We start from the raw sequence: 17,357 nt of genomic DNA, 5'->3' as shown, positions 1-17,357 counted from the left end.
AGGCTTGGCTTGATATTTGCTTTTGAGTACCTTTCTAATACATATGTTCATGTTTAATTCAAAGTGGTTTATTTAAATAGCTTTGGTTTTGTGATTCAATAAAAATAGACTATTTGGGCAGCACAAAGTAAAGGGCTGCGGGGGGAGGACATGAAATTGGGTGAGTAGGGAAAGGAAGGGGTGGGTCTGAGAAGAGCTGGGGGGTGGATATGATCCAAACGTGTTGTAAGAAACTCTCCAAGAACTGAGAGAGAGAGAGAGAGAGAGAGAGAGAGAGAGAGAGAGAGAGAGAGAGAGAGAGAGAGAGAACAGTGAAAGTTCCCCTGTAGTTAGATGCCTCTAGTGTCCTTACTTTTTACTTACATCCTCCGGGCCTCACCTATTGCCTTCAGCTAGAGCTGGGGACCCAGGCTCTGAGACTCTCCCCCACTCCTTGACTGACAGCTTCTACTATAGTCTTTTTTTTTCCCCCTTGATTTTATTTATTTATTTATTTATTTTTTAATTTTATTTATTTTATTTTACAATACCATTCAGTTCTACATATCAGCCACGGGTTCCCCTATTCTCCCCCCTCCCACCCCCTCCCCTTACCCCCAGCCCACCCCCCATTCCCACCTCCTCCAGGACAAGTCCTCCCCCGAGGACTGCGATCAACCTGGTAGACTCAGTCCAGGCAGGTCCAGTCCCTTCCTCCCAGACTGAGCCGAGTGTCCCTGCATAAGCTCCAGGTTTCAAACAGCTAACTCTACTATAGTCTTAAGTACATGCTTTCCCTTCTGGTCCCAGAACTCTTCCAAAAGCTGTAGGTTAACTGGGAAGCTTGGAAGGAAGTAGTACAAGGTGTCAACAGGGGCAGGCACAGTCCCCTGACCAGTGAAGTTGAGTGCCCATCTTTATCTCATGTAGAGAGTTCTTAAAGGCACTCTATAATCTTCGAAGAAGCTCCCTGAAGGCTCTCCTTCTCAATCATGACCTTGATAGTGAGCCCGTCTATCAGCGTTTCCTTTTTTTCCTTTTCACAGTTCCTTGTTGGGCAATGCCCTTTCTCTCTACACCTCTAAACTTCCTCTCTCGCCGGGTTCTGATTTATCACTTCACTGTAACTCTATTAGCTGAGATGCATTTGGGGATGCTGTCAGGATAACAGGATCTGCAGCAAATGAGGTTGTATTGAATTATTTATCGTTCAGCTAAAGTGGAGATAGGCACAGCAGACGAGCCGGTTTGTAAAATCTTGGGGATAATCTGTCAGCTGCTTTGGAGCTTTCATGATATTAATTTTTTTCTTGTGGTTGAAAATTAAAAATTTGAATGCTCCAAAGGAAAAATGTGTGTGCGACCATTCAGTTCTGAGCCGAGACCCTATAGCTAAGAATTATCTGTTTCCCGCAATATAAAATTATGTAGCAGCAAAGCTGCAATTCTGGGATTCATGAATTTATTTAATAAGTTTAATCACACAGGGTTTAAAAAATATAAATACATAATTTTCCTCCTTTTTTTTTTCTTTCATAAAGTAGATCAAGGATTTCTACTTGTGATATGTAAGTCTCAGCTTTTGAAGTTGGCCTGTATTTGCTTTTTGGTTTTGCCAGAATTTGGTTCTTAAAAGGACAGTTTTTTTTTAACTCAATAATAAGCAAAGCAAATTATTTGGGATGTTTATTATTGGGATATATATATATATATATATATATATATATATATATATATATATATATATAAAATTGAGGAGCCTCAGGGCCTTTGGAGTGCTAACCGTGGGCTCGACTGAAGAGCCCCAGCGCCAGCTGCCCACAAAGAATTCTAGATGTCATCCAACGGTGGGAAACGGGGAGGACGACCATTGCTAACCTCTAGGGTGACCCTGGTCATTGTGTCCTCTTCCCTGGAATACCAATACCATTAGGAGAATCGCTATGTAATAAGGACTCGGGCAAGAGGAAGCGGAGAGTCCTGTGGCTTTGTAATACCTGTGGATTTTGTACCATTTAGCATCCCTTACTGCCCAAATACCTACTCTCAAAAAGTGTGACTGCAGCAGGCAGTGAAATCTCTTTTGCGTACCTTTAATACTCAAGCTAAGCTTGAACATCTGGCAACTGAACAAACACCCTTTGCAGATGAATCCTAGAAAACAGCATAATTATACACCCAAGCCAACAAGTCACGAGTAAGGCTGTTTCTTCTTAAGAATTCCTGGGAGCATCCAAGTTAAAACTTCCTTCTGCATCTATGCTCTTTTTAATCATCACTGCTGTCTCCAATACACCTGTGATTGCCTGGGTTGATGGTCCGTGAGAGATCATCCTAGGCACAGTGTGCGGAGAAAAAACAAACAAAAACAAAAACAAAAAAACCCCAAACAAGAAAATGATAAAAGGTACAGCAAGGCGCGCAGTAAACCTTACAGAGCAATGACCTTGTATTGTGAGAAGTCAAGGAAACAGCCTGCCCTGCAAGCCGCCCATGTTCGTCTGTATCACTCTCCCTAGCCGATCCTAGATGCCTTACGGACGGTTCTTCCTAGGCACCCTCGGTTCTGGCCTACTGGACCCCACCCCACCAAAGCTTGCAGTAGGACAGGCAAGTCCTGCCAAGAGACCCTGGCTCACAGGAAGGTTCAGGTGGGCTGGTGTGCCCATTTGCCTGTTGATTACGGCCCCTGCAATGTGCGGCTGCAGGCTGCGCGCCACCAACCTGCCTAGCCTGGTTCTCCCGGACAGTACTAGGCTTGAAAGCTGGAATCGCGGCCTCGAGCCCGCAGGCTGGGGGCGGGGGCCTCGGCCCAGTGCCCACCCCCTGCGCTCCCAGCGTCTGCTCCTACTACCAGCGGGTTGTAGCCGGCCGGGAGCGCGCTTTCTAACGTAACCGGCCCACGGGAACAATCTGTCCCTTCCAACCGATCTCAGGAGGGGCGCAACAGCTCGGGAGCCCTCCTCATCCACCCACCCTACGGCCTAAACGGGGTCGTTCGATGTATTTTCAAAACGAGATCATTAGGCTGCGGGGACGCAGGGCGGGAAAGGCTGGGCGGACTCCTTTACGCCGCCAGGCTGGCAGCTCCGGGCGCACGAATTAGGCCCGAGCTGCAGAGTCGAGCCCTTTTCCCTAGGCTAGGGGCTCAGGGTGTGCGGGATCAGGGGAGGTGAGCGAGGACCGGGGCGCCCCTGGTCCAGGCGGCGGCGGCGGCGCTAGCGGCTGGGCAGGTGCCCCGGGGCGCGCAGGCTGATTGGCAGGTGCAGGAGTGGGTGGGGAAGGCGGGCCTGGCGCTGCGGGAGGCTGCGGCCCCGCCTCCCCGCCCCCGCCGCGGGACTATCTGGTCCCGGCAGCAGCGATGTCCCCCGGCAGGAATGTCCCTCCTCAGATAATGTTATTTATATCTCTGGGCGGGTCCGCGGCTCCGCAGCACCAGGCGCCCGGCGGCCACTGTGCCAGGAGCCCCGTGCTGCCCTCCTCCCCCTGCGCCGCCGCCCCCGGGCTCGGGGTGGCCGCCGCTTCAGCCCCAGCGCAGGTGAGTCCCCGAGGGCCGCGCGGCGGGAGGGAGCTGGGTGCCCCGGAGCCAGCGCTGGGGAGCACGGGGCCCAGGGGGCGGGTGACGCGCCGGCCCTGTGGGGGCCTGGCCCTGGGTGCCAAGCGTGGAGCGGGAGGGGTGCGGAGCACTGGAGGCCCTGGCGGCTGCGGCAGTCGTCACCCCGGGACGCGGGAATCCGCGTGGGCTTCGCAGGCGCTGGGCGAGCGGGGCGCTAGCTTTGGGAAGCTGGCTAGTAGAGTGTTGTCCCGGGGCGCTGGGAGTGGGTTTGGGGTGTGTGTGTTCTCGGCTGCCTCCCCCTGGGAGCAAGGGGGGTGGGGGAGCGGTGATCCTGCCTATCACTCGTCCGCGCCTGTGCCTCTGGTTGCCTGGCTTTTCTACCTCCGGGCGTGTCGGATCCTCTTCTGGAACTTGGCTAGCTCGCTCCCCGGCTGCCCAGCGCCAAGGCTGGGAGGACAGTTCAGGGCAGCAGAGGGGGCCGGGCCTCCGGATGCCGGGCAGGACGTGCAGAGTGGCCCTGTGTAGACCGACAAGGGAAAGATCGAGTGTCCCAGAACTGTACGTCAAGGACCCCCCCAAAACCGTCCCATGCCCTTTGAGTTCCTGTTCTCCAAGCGTCTACTGCCCACTCTACCCGTCCCCTTCTTGCCAGTTCCAACAACTTGGTCCCAAGAAATAGCAGAAAGTGGAAGAAATAAGAGCTTTAACACAATCCTCAAGTCCCACCAACTTCCCCAGACTTCCCAAAGGGGAAATAGCTCGGAGGCTTGAGTACAGTTTCCGTGACAACAAGCCTTAGGTAGGGCCTTGATTTATAGCCTATTAATATCCAAACCACTGTTTTCAGTGAGCAATTAGAGGTGCTAGGAGTTAATAACACCCCTAACTCACTGAAGGAAAAATGCAAAGGAGCCACTGTTTTAGATGCATCCGGCGCGGTGGGATGGGATTATACAGTTCTTTTACTGAGAACTTCAGTGGGGAGAGGATATGGCTGTCACCTCCACGCTCGGAGGCAGCCACGCAAAACCCCTGCCTGTGGCAATCAGGATGTATATAGTTCGGTTTCCAAGGGGAGGTGATTCAGACAGCTCCAGAATGAGAGGAGCCTTCAGAGGGAGAGGAAGGAAAAAAAAAAAAAGGCATATCATTTAAGTTGTTCTCTTAGGCCACCCTTAGCTTCACAGATCGCTCAGAATTTTATTCTAGAATTCTCTTTTTAACTGCTCTGCGACAATGACCCAGGGTAGTCATTTCCTATTCCAGGATCAGACTTTATATGCTTTTCCAATGAGCCCTGGGAAACTCTTACAAATGCAAAATGTTGCTTAATATATGCTGCTCAGCACCCCCAGAGGCTTGGGAACTAGCTAACGAAAGGAATAGTAAACTTACGACAGAGAAGAGCCCACCAGCCCTGAAATGAACTGACTCCAAAGGCCGGCCATTTATACAAAGTGTTATCAAATTCTAGTGTTGAGTAAAGCACAGATGGACCCCTCTACTACTGTTGCGCCTCAGTTTATCAGTGGCCCAGTGGTGGTGGCTGGGAACGAGCCAATCCTGTTAATCTTGAGTTCTCGGAAGACATAGAGTCCACTCATGGAATTGAAAGCACCCAAAAACTTCCAGGCATTCAGGCTGGGCCTTGCAGCACAGGCCTATCAAGTTTTCCCGAGTGACTTGCCCAGTGGAGAGCTGGGATACTGCCTTTTGCTCCGGCCATTGCTTTTTCCAAGTGCTCTGAAGGTGTCTGCTGGTAGAAGCAACACCTGTTGGATTGTTAGCTGGGGGGGACGGACGGACGGACATAATTGGAGGCTGACTCCCACCTGCCATCATATTCGACACAATAGACATGACTATTTCAGGCAAACTAGGTGTGAGTGAAAGCTTTGAACTTAGTCTGCCACAATTTTGGAAAATAGTTGGTTTTCGGTAAATAAAGAGAATAAGAACTTTCATTTTGTCTGTCTTTTATGTACTTGTGGCTGGTTGGTAGTGGTAGTAGTCTTTGTGGACCGAATGAGAGAAAGAATGAATGACCAGAGATTGCTTTATATTGTTGTATTGTCAATTCTGCAAGGTCACTCATATTATCCTGTTTTAAAAAGTGCAGAGCCAGGGCTGGTGAGATGGTTCAGTGGGTAAAGGTGTTGGCTGTACAAGTCTGGTGATGGACTCCACAGAGTTGTCCTCCGACCTCCACAAGTGTCCATGCATGTGTGCACACATACCATCATAATACATTTTTTTAAAAGTGAGGAAATGGGTTCAGGGAATTAAATGACTTGTCTGCATCACATAGTTGATGAGAGATGAGGTGAGGCCAGGATTCAGGCTCTGTTAAGATTAGACACTGGGCAGGGGATGTGGATTAGCTTGCGCAGCTTTGCTATAACATTCTTCACTCCTTGGGCCTCAATTCGTAATTGTGCTTATACCGGAGAAGTCTAAAATATTATTACCTCAAGGCAGTATGGAGCCATTTATTTGCTCGAAAGTTCTTTAGCCTGGCCTGTTATTTTCAGGTCGTTGTTTCAAGGACAGAATTATAATTTTGGCAATAGTCAAACACAGATTTAAAAAAAACAAAACAAAACAGATTTTCCTGTGAGTCCTGGAAGTGGCCAGAAGGGCTTGATGATGCGCAGGGACAGTGTGATGGGACAGAGGGTGACTATAAAAAATTCATGAGGCAAACAGGATTGGGGTTGGAAGGAACCTTGGAGGTCACTGAATCTAGCCTTCTGTTTATGTGATCGCTTGCTTAAAGGTGATCCTTGGCTGCCGCTTACCTCGTCATTTATGTTGTTTCCTTGCTTTTTGCCATTCTAACCCATTTCTTCCCTGTATTTCTCTCTTTCCCATGGCAAACAAGGTCTGTTTCCTGCAGTTCTGTCCATTCAAACCATGGAGGTTTTCATTCCTTTGGGGAAGATGAGCAAGAGCGTTCTTCAATATCCAATATTTACAGCTTAGTGAAATTCAAAACCAGGGGGAAAAAATGAAAACATCCTAGGACAGGGAAAAGAGAATATCTTTGTGATCATTAAATGCTAAGCTGATCTCTAATTTCCCTAATGCTTGTTAACATATGTAGATGTATATGTGCATTATCTGATATAAAAGGTATGCACATTACCTACAGGCAGTGCATTTCTCAAGGCAAATCTTATTATTTAGCATTTCTGGAGGATGAGAAAGAAATATTGGGATTGTCAGGTACCCATTTGGTTTTTTGTTTATTTGATAAAAATTTTTGTTTTTCATGTATATAAATATTTAGCCTAAGTGTCTATATGTGTACCACTTGTGTTCCTGCTACTATATGGGGCCAGAAGAGAGCGTTGGATCTCCTGGAACTGGAGTTACAGAGGACTGTGAGCCTTTGTGGGTGCTGGGAACAGAATCTGTGTCCTTTGCAAGAGCAGTACACACTCTTAACTGCTGGGTCATCTCTCTAGTCTCCAAATACCTGTTTTTAATCTAACCTAATCATCAAATTGCTCTTGAAGAATATTATTTCAAAATCAAACACTCTGTCCAAAATCAAACTCTGCCCAAGACATGAAAAGGCAGAAAACATGACCAGTGGGAAGTTTGAAGTAATTACGTTTGTTCATTGTCTATGATGCACTCTCCATCACTCCCAACCTCCAGATTAACACTTATCAATTGAGTTGGGAGCATCAGGAAGGAAAATAGCTATTATGTGGGCTGATGAGAAATTTGATTTTCTAATGATGCTTGGCAGGGAAGCCCATGGATACTAGGCTCTGAGGTCACGCAGGCAGATGTGGTAAGACAGAAATACAGACGAGGATACTTATGCATGGTGTTTTGTCTATAGAGTAGTTTGGACTTTTGGTCTTTACAGGCAGATGTTTTTGGTTACTCGATTGTGGGGAAGGAACATGGAGGAAGAACGCATATGTTGCTAGGTGCGCTAGATCACCACTCTGCATTTGTTGGGGTTATCAGACATGTGTCTGTCCTCTGACAGCCCCAGGAGGTGTAGGTCTCTTGACTCGGAAGGTGGAGCTGGAGATCAAAGGAGTATGTAGGAAGCAGTCAGGAGACTTCACAGCCAGAGCTGGCTCCTCTCACTGAATAGACAACTCCCGGTGGTAAATAGTTAGAAAATGCCATAGCATGTTTCCTTTGTCGTCCTGCTTATTTCTTCATTCACAGGCGAGCCGCCTGAGTTCTTCCATTTTCAGCCAGCCTTGGCTGAGCATCGAATCACCAGGGGACCACCAGCCTTGCAGCTCAGCTCACAGCAGAGTTTAAAGGCAGAAGTACTGTCACAGACAGAGCGCTTTCTCAGTGAATTGTTTGGCTGGCTTCTGACATCCCCAGGCCACCTCTCATTTTGTTCTTCCCTTCTGGTTGCAGGAAATATTACAAAGCTGTCTTCCTGCTACCTCAGCAAGGCCCTCTCAGGCTTTGCTATAATGCTTTATTTCCATTATATCGGTGCAGACCTGGCTGAGGGTATAATTAAAGGGCAATTAAAACTCAGACATATATCATGTTAACAGTGGGGCAAAAGCAGGTTCCCTTTCTTTCGTTTGAATGCTGTAAATTTAGCAAATGAGTAGGAACGGGGCCTAGAAAAAAAGACTTTGCATTGAATTGGCCTGGGATCCTGCCGCATATTTATGAAAAGAGGAACAGGGCACCTTGACAGTCAAAGAACAATAATTGCCTTGAATTATAGTCAGTTCCGAAGTTTTCACTATTGTGAACGAAGCAGGAACGTGGATAGTCTTGGAAATGAATAAGTTGAAGATCTTTTCTATTTGTACCAGACATAAATATGGGCGGGTCCCGTGTGGGGATTCACGGCATTTCAGAGGAAGCGAGGTGCATTTACAGTCTGACTTATGAGGATGGGAATGAGGTCTGGGACCTCATCCTGTCCCCGTGCTCAGCTCTTGACTCTTCCCTTAGGACTGGCGAATCAGCTTCATCTTCCAGCGTGTTCCCTCCAGAGCACCAAGACAAGACCTTTCCTAACCCTGAGTCAGAGGTCACGGAGCCTTCCCTGGAAAGGCCTGAGAAAGCAATTGAGATAGATTAAAAGAGAGAGAACGTAGGGCAGGTACTGTGTACCTCACACTGGTATATGCTCAAGGACACAGAGAAGGGGCAGGTGGAGGTCCACTCACTACTAGGAGGCAGGCCTGCAAACATGGTAGACTGCTTGGGGAAAAAATGATGTTCCTAGGCAAAGGCCATGGCAGGAAGATCTGAGTCAGGTTGGGGTGTCAGGAAGGCTTTAAAAAGCATCAAGGGCTATGGAAAAGGGGAGGCCGAGAAGGGCACGGTGCAGGGTTGTAAGTATGTGGTGCCACACAGATGGGCAGTAGAGCATAATTACATTCCAGAATGAGTAGTTCCATGTGACCACACAATGGAGATGATTTAGGGTTGGTTTGCTGAAGAACTTCACAAGTTCATGTTGAAATCAGTGTATGTGTTTACCTGGAATTGTGTGTGTCACAGGGGCCTGACCAGATCCTAGTTTGGACAAAGCTCTTTAACAGTGGGAAGAGAAAGTGAATTAAAGTTTGGTACGAGCTGCACTTATCCTAAAGCAAGGGAGTGAGCACTCAATGTTTAGTCCCTTCAGTTTTTAGGGTGTCTTTGTTATCACTTCATTTTATCTCAAAATGACCACACAAGAAGATTCCATTATCGGTCCTTTAGAGTTGGGGGACTGAATTAGAAACGTCCCCAGTGGTTGACAGCTGAACCTGTCTTTCACCCAGTTTCCTGCTTCCATGGCTGGAGCCTTCCCTTTTCAGGTTCCCTCCACGGGAGAACTGAACATTCTGGGCTTCCTGGCCAAGAGGAATTGCTTTCTTCCTTCAGCGGAACTTTCCACCTGAGTTTATTGGTTTTGGAGAGAGGCAGAGAGAAGCTAGTGGCAGTATTTACACTCTAACATACCCACAAAACCCCAAGAATGGCCCTACAGAGGATACAGTGATGATGAGGTAAAGCACAAGATAATGGGCCACCAGCAGATACTGCAGATAGATACAGTGATGCTTTTCTGTGTTTGTCGATGCGTTGGCTTCTCCAGTCCCTTATCCCAAGTTTGCTGCACACCATTATACCTCTACCTCATTTGGGACCTCAAATTTTTCTCGTTTTCCCAGTGACGTCAGCTGCTTTTGGCTTATACCTCCTTTAATCTCCAAATAATATTCTTATTTACTCACCAAACATATTCTAGGCTCAAGGGGATACGACAGTGAGCATGGGGGGGGGGGGGTTCTGACATCGTGGAGCGCACATCCTCACTGGGAGAGACACACATTTAAATCACATTGACAGGCAGCAAATAGGTAGATCATAATATCGGGTGCTACAGGGAAAAATTAAGCCACAGGAAGGGAGCGAGAGATGGTTCTGTTGAGCCGGGCGGTGGTGGCACACCCCTTAACCCCAGCAGAGGCAGGCGGATCTCAGCCTGGTCTACATAGAGAGATCCAGGACAGCCAAAGCAGCACAGAGAAACCCTGCCCTGAAAACAAACGGGGGAGGGGGAGATATAGTTAGATGGATGGATGGAGAGGGGGTGGGTGGGTTCTGTTGGGTGAAGTGGGCAGTCAGCAAAGGACTGCTGGGATTTCATCTCAGCAGAGATCCGAAAGAAAGGAGAAAGGAGGTCATGGGGCGTTTAGGAGTAGAGATTCAGGTTTTCGCTTTAGTCCAAGTGAGATAAGAAGTCACTGGACATTGTGGACGGAAAAGTGACCTGTTCGGGTCTGTATTTAAAGAGGCTCTGTCCGGCATCCAGAGGATTGGTTGTGGAGGTGGAAGCAGGGAGCCAGCTCAGTGAAAACGACTGAGGTCCAGGTGACAGGCGAGGTATGAGGTGAGGGAGGTGGTACTCTGTAGTTGGATTCTGGGTGTATTTGGAAGACAGGCTTGATGGGATTTGGCGAGGGAGGGTAAGAGAAAAAAAGAATAAGTCAGTGATGATGCAATTGTTTGGGGCCTGAACAAATGTCAAAATAAAAAGACCATTTATTGAGATGGTGGTCCTTTTTTTTCTTTTGGTTTTTCCAGACAGGGTTTCTCTGTGTAGCTTTGCGCCATTCCTGGAACTCTTTATGGAGACCAGGCTGGCCTCGAACTCACAGAGATCCGCCTGCCTCTGCCTCCCCAGTGCTGGGATTAAAGGCGTGCGCCACCACCGCCCGGCGAGATGGTGATACATTTTATCAGACATACATGAGTTTATTATTTTGGATTTCTGGGTTCATTGAGCAGTGTGTGTGTGTGTGTGTGTGTGTGTGTGTGTGTGTGTGTGTGTGTGTGTGTGTGTGCAGGTTCCTGCCCAGGCCAGAAGAGTGTCAGATCCCCTCTTGCTGATGTCACAGGCAGTTGGGTGTGGAATCCCACACTTGTTACTTGTATGACTGACCTGAAGGTGACTGCAGACTCCTTTTATTATTAGTGTTGAATTATGCTCAGCCAGGCAATATGCTCATTCATTTATTTGGGATTTGTTTCGGTTTTTATTTATACATTTATTTGGGTGTGTGTAGCAGAAAGGCATTTACATGCCATGCCATGAGTGTGGAGGTCAGAGGGCAACTCTGGGGAGTCAGTTCTTCCTCTCCACCACGTGGGGCCAGGGAATTGGACTCGGTTGTCAGTCTTGGTGGGAAGTGGCTTTACCCACGGAGCCTTTGCTTGTTTCTTTAAGACAGGGTCTTGTTATGTAGCCTAGGCTGGTCTTGAATTTGTGATCCTTCCGTCTCAGCTTCTGCATTGCCCGAATTGCAGGTGTGTCCCACCATTCTCGGCCAATAATAAACTCTTACGGGAAGGAGCTATATATGAATTGCAGTCCTGGGTTTTACATAAAGTTCCCACTAAGGCTTTTGGAAGTAGCAGTTCCATTTGTAACTTCAAAGAAGATGTCTATTTTATTTTTATTTTACAATTTTTTAAATAATTGATCTAAGTTCTATACTGACTAGTCACTTGTAAAAAACATTTATTTAAATTTATTTTATGTGCACTGGTGTGAAGGTGTCAGAGCCCTTGGAGCTGGAGTTACAGACAGTTGTGAGCTGCCATGTGGGTACTGGGAGTTGAACGCAGGTCCTCTGGAACAATAGCCAATGCTCTCAACCATTGAGCCAGCTCTCCAGCCCCACCTAGTCAATTTTTGATTGTGGCTTTGAGACACGATCTCATTATGTATCCCAGGGTGGCCTCACCACCTTCCTCCCTTTGCCTCCTGTGTACTGGTGTTACAGGCATGTACAACCATGTTCAACTGCTTATTAGTAATTTGTGATAGATGGTGCTGGTACACAGGGTTAGATTAACTGAAAATTTCTAGGTGATAGCTACCCACAATGCTCTCTTTGTAGTGGGTTACAAAGGTGTCCTTTGCCGGGGAATGGTAACTGGAAATTGTTCCTTTAGATGAGAGGTTCTCAACCTGTGGGTCACTACCCCTTTGTGGGCCTTTCAAGGGGATCCATACCCTGAATGTCAGATCTTTAGATTATGATTCATAACAACAGCAATTATAGTTATGAGGTAGCAAAGAGAATAATTTTATGGTTGGGGGGTCACCTCAACATGAGGAGCTGTGTTAAAGGATCGCAGTGATAGGAAGGTTGAGAACCACTGCTGTAGATGAAGAACTTTCTGATATACCCTAATTCACGCTCTCCCTGTCTTCAGGTGGCCAGGGGTGGAACCCAGGGCCTCTTCCCTGTTAGGAAGAACATTCTGCATTTCAGCCACACACACCTCCAAGGCTCTATATCTGCTTGTCAGAAACAAAGTTTGGGTTTTTGTTTTTTGTTTTTGTTTTTTGCCCCTAAATGATGAAAAATAGTTATTTCATGGGCATGGCAACCATGCAATTAAAATGTTTTTCTTCCTAAATGGTGATAAATATGCTTGACTTAAAATTTGTTACTTAAATAACTTTGAAGTATACAGTTCAGTGGCAAAATTGCATCCACATTGCTCTCTAGCCATCATCATCATCCATCTCTAGAGCTTTTTCTCATCTTCCGAAACCCAAACACTGGATCTGCTAACTCCCATTGTCTCTCCTCCCCATCCACAGACAGACACTTGGGTCGCTTCCAACCTCTGCCTGTTGTAAATTACACTGCTACAAACACGGTATCACTGTGAAAAATGCATATATCTCTTCAAGACTCTGTTTTTCCTTTTGGATATATATCTAGAAACAGAGTTGCTGGATCATCGTATATTCTTTTTTTAAGGAACCCATCCATCAGCTTTAATATTACCTTCCACTGTTTAATATCTCCAAGGGGAAGAGAAAAAAAATGTATTAATAGCATCACTTTGGTGGCCACACTGAACCTAAATATTATTTGAGATCATTCTCTTTGGGGAGTAACTTGTCCAAGCTCCCGAATGTGTCCATAGATCAGGTCGTCTATTTTTAGACTGAACACTTAGAGGGCAGGTACGTGTTTACTTGGCTTCCTAGATCATGTAGCCGAACTCAGGTGGGGAAGGTGTAAATATTATAGGAAGATGTACGTCAGCCAAGAAGTCTCCTTGAACCGGATGATGAGCATCTGGGCCGATTCCAGCTCCTTTTCTCTTTGTCTTTGCCCTTGGGCAAGAACTCCCTCTTTCTCTGACATTCCCAAGGTGCATGTGTGTGTCACCTTAATATTTATTATTACCCTCAAATTTTTTCTTACAGATTCTTTTCAGGCTTACACATTGCCTCATCTTGGTCGCCTTGCTGATGGCCCTTCCCTGGCTAGGGCTTAGGGTAGCATCAAGTGTTTGCTCCTTATTTTCAGGGCACTTTGCTCATTCCTTAGCTACAGGAGGAACTGTTTGCCATCTGACTGTCAACTTGCCTTCTATACTATTTGGCCAAGTTCCTTGAGATAGCAAAATGAATCCAATTCTTTTTCTTTCTTTCTTTTTTTATTTCTTTCTAGTTTTAAAAATATTCCTAGCTCCTAAAGTCATGGTTAGCACACAGAAGGGAGTGGTTTAGAATTTTTTGTTGACTTAAACAAAAAGACGGAATGTTTGACATTATGTGTACCTGTGTGTGCGCGCGCGCGCGTATAAATTTTATGTATATATGTTTTTGCCTTCATGCATCTCTGTGCATCTTGTGTGCCTGCTGCCCATGGTGTTTCAGACAGTTGTGAGCCCCCATGTGGGTGCTGGGAATTGAACTTAGGTCATCTGGAAGAGCAGCCAGTACTATGAGCCTATCTTTCCAGCCCCAAATGAATACATATTTTAACTTGGAAATGAACTTATAGTAACAGTAAGTCAGCATTTATTGAGAACTTAGGTGCTAGTCTAGACACTATGCTAGAAGTTTTCATGTGTATTTATAATATCATATATGAACTATTGTTTTCCTAATTCAACAGATTAAAAAACAAATCAAGCAGTTAATTTACCCAACTCTCTACCCACTAAAGTGAAAGCCAGACTTGAACCCACATGTATTTATTCCAAAGTGCTGCCTTTGAACCATCGTGTCTACCCATATTTGGGTGAAGGTTAACATTACAAGACTCTCAATTTCAAGGATTCTTTTCTTTAAAGTCCTGCATTTTTAATCATTTGAAATTAGATAGGTAATTAATTGCATACTTCCACATGCTGCTTTATATTTGCAAGGATTTAACCTCATAGGCTTGAATCCCTTTATTAGCGTTTAATAAATAATTAATGTTCTGAGTCCTACTTCCGACATGGTTCTTTGACATCTGAGGATAGAGATACAACATACCCATGGTTGTAAGGCAGCTAAAGTAGTAAAGCTGCTTTGGAAAAAGTCAGAATTATTGTTCAGGCAGTCCAGTCCCGTCCCGTCCATTCCCCCCCTCCCACCCACCCCTATCCCCCAACTCCCACCCCCCCCCAACATCCATAACCCACAAGCATTCTCACTCTGAAACTGGGCCCTGCCTTGGACTCTGCCGCCTGGGTTCCCTGTTCCTCCTTTATAGTACTCTCTCTTCTTCTTTATTTCTTTTTTTTTGAGGCAGGGTTTCTCTGTGTAGCCCTGGCTGTCTTGGAACTCACTCTGCAGACCAGGCTGGCCTCAAACTCAGCAATCCTCCTGCCTCTGCCTCCGGTACTGGGATTAAAAGCGTGCACCACCCCTGCCTGGCTATCCTACTTATTCTTAACATTGTTTTCCCCGGCCCATTCCCATTCCTTTTTGTGAGCTATTGTTGTTAGGGTTGCCAGTGCATCTATAGCTGGTCTAGCCTCAGCCTCCCCCCCCCCCCCCCGTCCCAGATGTGCACCACAGCCTTCTCCTGGCTGTCATCATTTGCTCATGATAAGATGTCTCTCTCTCCCGTCACTGTGGCAGCTCTCCGCTTTATCCCCAGTCCTGTTCTTCTACCTTTTGATGATGGCTCCTTCTTTCCCCATCTCCCCAAATGAAAACCTCAGCAGCATTTTGCGTAGTTCTCCTTTTCAAGCTTTCGAATCCACTTGGCTGCCGACTTCTGTTCGGTTTTTCTTCCAGAATTTCCAAATTAGTTTCCGTCTCCCAGTATCCACCTAAGTTAGGTTATGTTTGCATGACTGGCTTTCCATCTTTACCTCTTCAATCTGTGCCGCACCCTGACCTCGGACTTATTCTTAAAGCTGTGAGTCTGATCAAGTCATTTTACTGTTTTTGTTTGGTTGGTTTGGTTTTTCGAGACAGGGTTTCTCTATAGAAGAGCCCTAGCTAGAACTTGCTTTGTAGACCAGGCTGGCCTGGAACTCACAGAGATCCGCCTGTCTCTGCCTCCAGAGTGCTAGGATTAAAGGCGTGCGCCACCATGCCTGGCCATTTTACTGTTTTATAGTTCTTAGGTTCTCTGTTGCCCCCAAGTACAATTTAAAGAGGGAAGGCCGTGGCTATAGCTCAGTGATAGAGACTTGCCTAGCATGAGTTCAAGTTCCATTGAAGAAATAAAGTTAAGTGACCAACAGGGACCTTTACGGTCTGTTCCTGCCTTTCCCAGATCCGTCTCCTCTCCTTTTCCCCTTTGGATGCCTGTGACTTTGCTGCACTTGAGATGTGTTTTCATGCCTCTGTGCCTGGGCTTCTGCTGCTGTCCTGGAATGCCTGTCCCTCTTTTGTCCGCCACAGACTCTGTGTGTCATGTGCCTGAAGGCCCTACTCAGAGAAAACCCTCAGATAAAATTGTGAAAATACCCTGAAAACCCGGTCTCTCCGCCCTCACTTAGGGAGACATGTTTTTCTCCTCTGTTGGTTCTCACACTGCTGGGTCATGTGTAGGACTCTGCTGGGTTACGAATTCCTCTGTAGAACGGACAGTGTCTTGTTCCCAAGGAGACTCAGGTGCCCGATTCACTCCCTGGCACTTGGGTGATAGTCTAGAACGGCTGACTGAATGGAGTGATGGAGGAACTTTCTGGAATATTCAGTACAAAATAGGCCCCCACAGAAGTCTCTGAAGACGGGGTAATGGAAGATACTAGCTGTTCATGAATGAGGCTGAGCGATGAGGACTGTCTAAGGCATGAGTGGGGGCTCTTCCCACCTCCTCCTCCAGCTCTGTTCCACTTATTGGAAGGAAAAGTAACAACCAATTTTAACAGGCATCACCAGAACAGGTCTATTGCTAGAAAAATGTATTCATCCAGCATCCAGTCCCTCCCACCTCATTTTTCAGCAGATGTTTGGTGCTGACCCTCAGAACGCAATGATGAAAGCTTTTTGGTAGTTGCTTCAGCTACATCTGTCTAAGATTTGTCTTATAAGGGGAAAGAGTTCATAAGAACATTTCAGGAAAATGAAACAAAAACATACAAACAAAAACTCTCCAAGATTCCTTTATAGAAGTTTTGATTTTCTGGGTACGTGTAACCTGCGTGGCTGTTTGCTCCTGCGTAGACACACGGAGTGGAAGCTGCGTTGGATAATGTTACAGAGCTTGTTGTTGAGTCTGCTTTCATTTCTGCCTTGCCCCTACAAAGTGAGTCCCACCAATGGCTGGACTCGCTTGCTTGCATTCTGCTTGCTCAGGCCTTTGAGTGGTTTTTTGTTTCTTTCAACAAAACTCTCTGTCATGGGCACACTCCCACTCTCGGGCCCGTTCTGTGTCCGGTGTTTGAATGCCATTAGTCTGAGAGTGGAGCTGGGAAGCCTTTGTAAATGTGTGGTAGGGTCTGAGATGAACCGACAGACAGAAGGCCTTCAAAGGCTTTGCAAAGATGTCCTCAGGATAAAGAAAGGTAGAGGACAAAGTCGGGCTTTCTGATGGAGTCGAGAGCAGAGAGGTAGACGCAGAAGAGACTCTGCTGCTGGGATAATTGGTTGGAATCTCAATGTATTCTGAGGGGCGTAGTAGTGAAGCCAATGCTACAGGACAGCAGTCAACACACTTGAGAGTGCAGGGTGAGAGCAGAGTAAAACTCCAACAGCTTCTAGAAGGTCTAGGAAGCCATGAAGACCAGCGATCACCCGTGGCAGGACACAGAGGTCACTGGTGGTAGTCTGGCTGCTGGTGGCTCGGCTCTATGCCGTTTGAGGGGAACAGGCCTTTTCATGTTTGGAGATGGTCCACATTGTCATGTTCTGGCTGCTCTCCAGTCTCACGTCTCATTCAAATTCTGGGCTCCTACATAGAGAGTTAGTAGATCAAGTTCTGCCTTTCTGTATGTGTTGACAGAAACCGTGGGGATGGGAGAGGGTCCTTTGCTCTGCGGAGGTCTGAGAAGAATGGAGGTGTTTGCAGGTGCAGGGTAGTGAGTGAGGTACCATCCTAGAATCCAAGCCAAGAAC

At 46.8% G+C, this 17,357-nt stretch overlaps 1 protein-coding gene across 2 annotated transcripts in view; it reads left to right on the top strand.

Moving 5' to 3' along the window:
• Positions 1 to 2,899: 2,899 nt before the first annotated feature.
• Positions 2,900 to 17,357, top strand: part of Sptb (spectrin beta, erythrocytic) — a 131,168-nt gene continuing 116,710 nt past the window's right edge. Inside the window, exon 1 of one of the 2 annotated variants that reach the window (XM_028876067.1) lies at positions 2,900 to 3,517. The gene's annotated coding sequence lies outside the window, so the exon portion shown is untranslated. The remainder of the gene's footprint in view (positions 3,518 to 17,357) is intronic. The other variant, XM_037210644.1, reaches the window with a different exon arrangement.

Source organism: Peromyscus leucopus, chromosome 14 (genome assembly GCF_004664715.2).
Source record: "Peromyscus leucopus breed LL Stock chromosome 14, UCI_PerLeu_2.1, whole genome shotgun sequence".
Lineage (NCBI taxonomy): Eukaryota > Metazoa > Chordata > Mammalia > Rodentia > Cricetidae > Peromyscus > Peromyscus leucopus.
The sequence above is the reverse complement of the archived record's forward strand: the minus strand, read 5'-3'. Positions and strand labels throughout refer to the sequence as shown.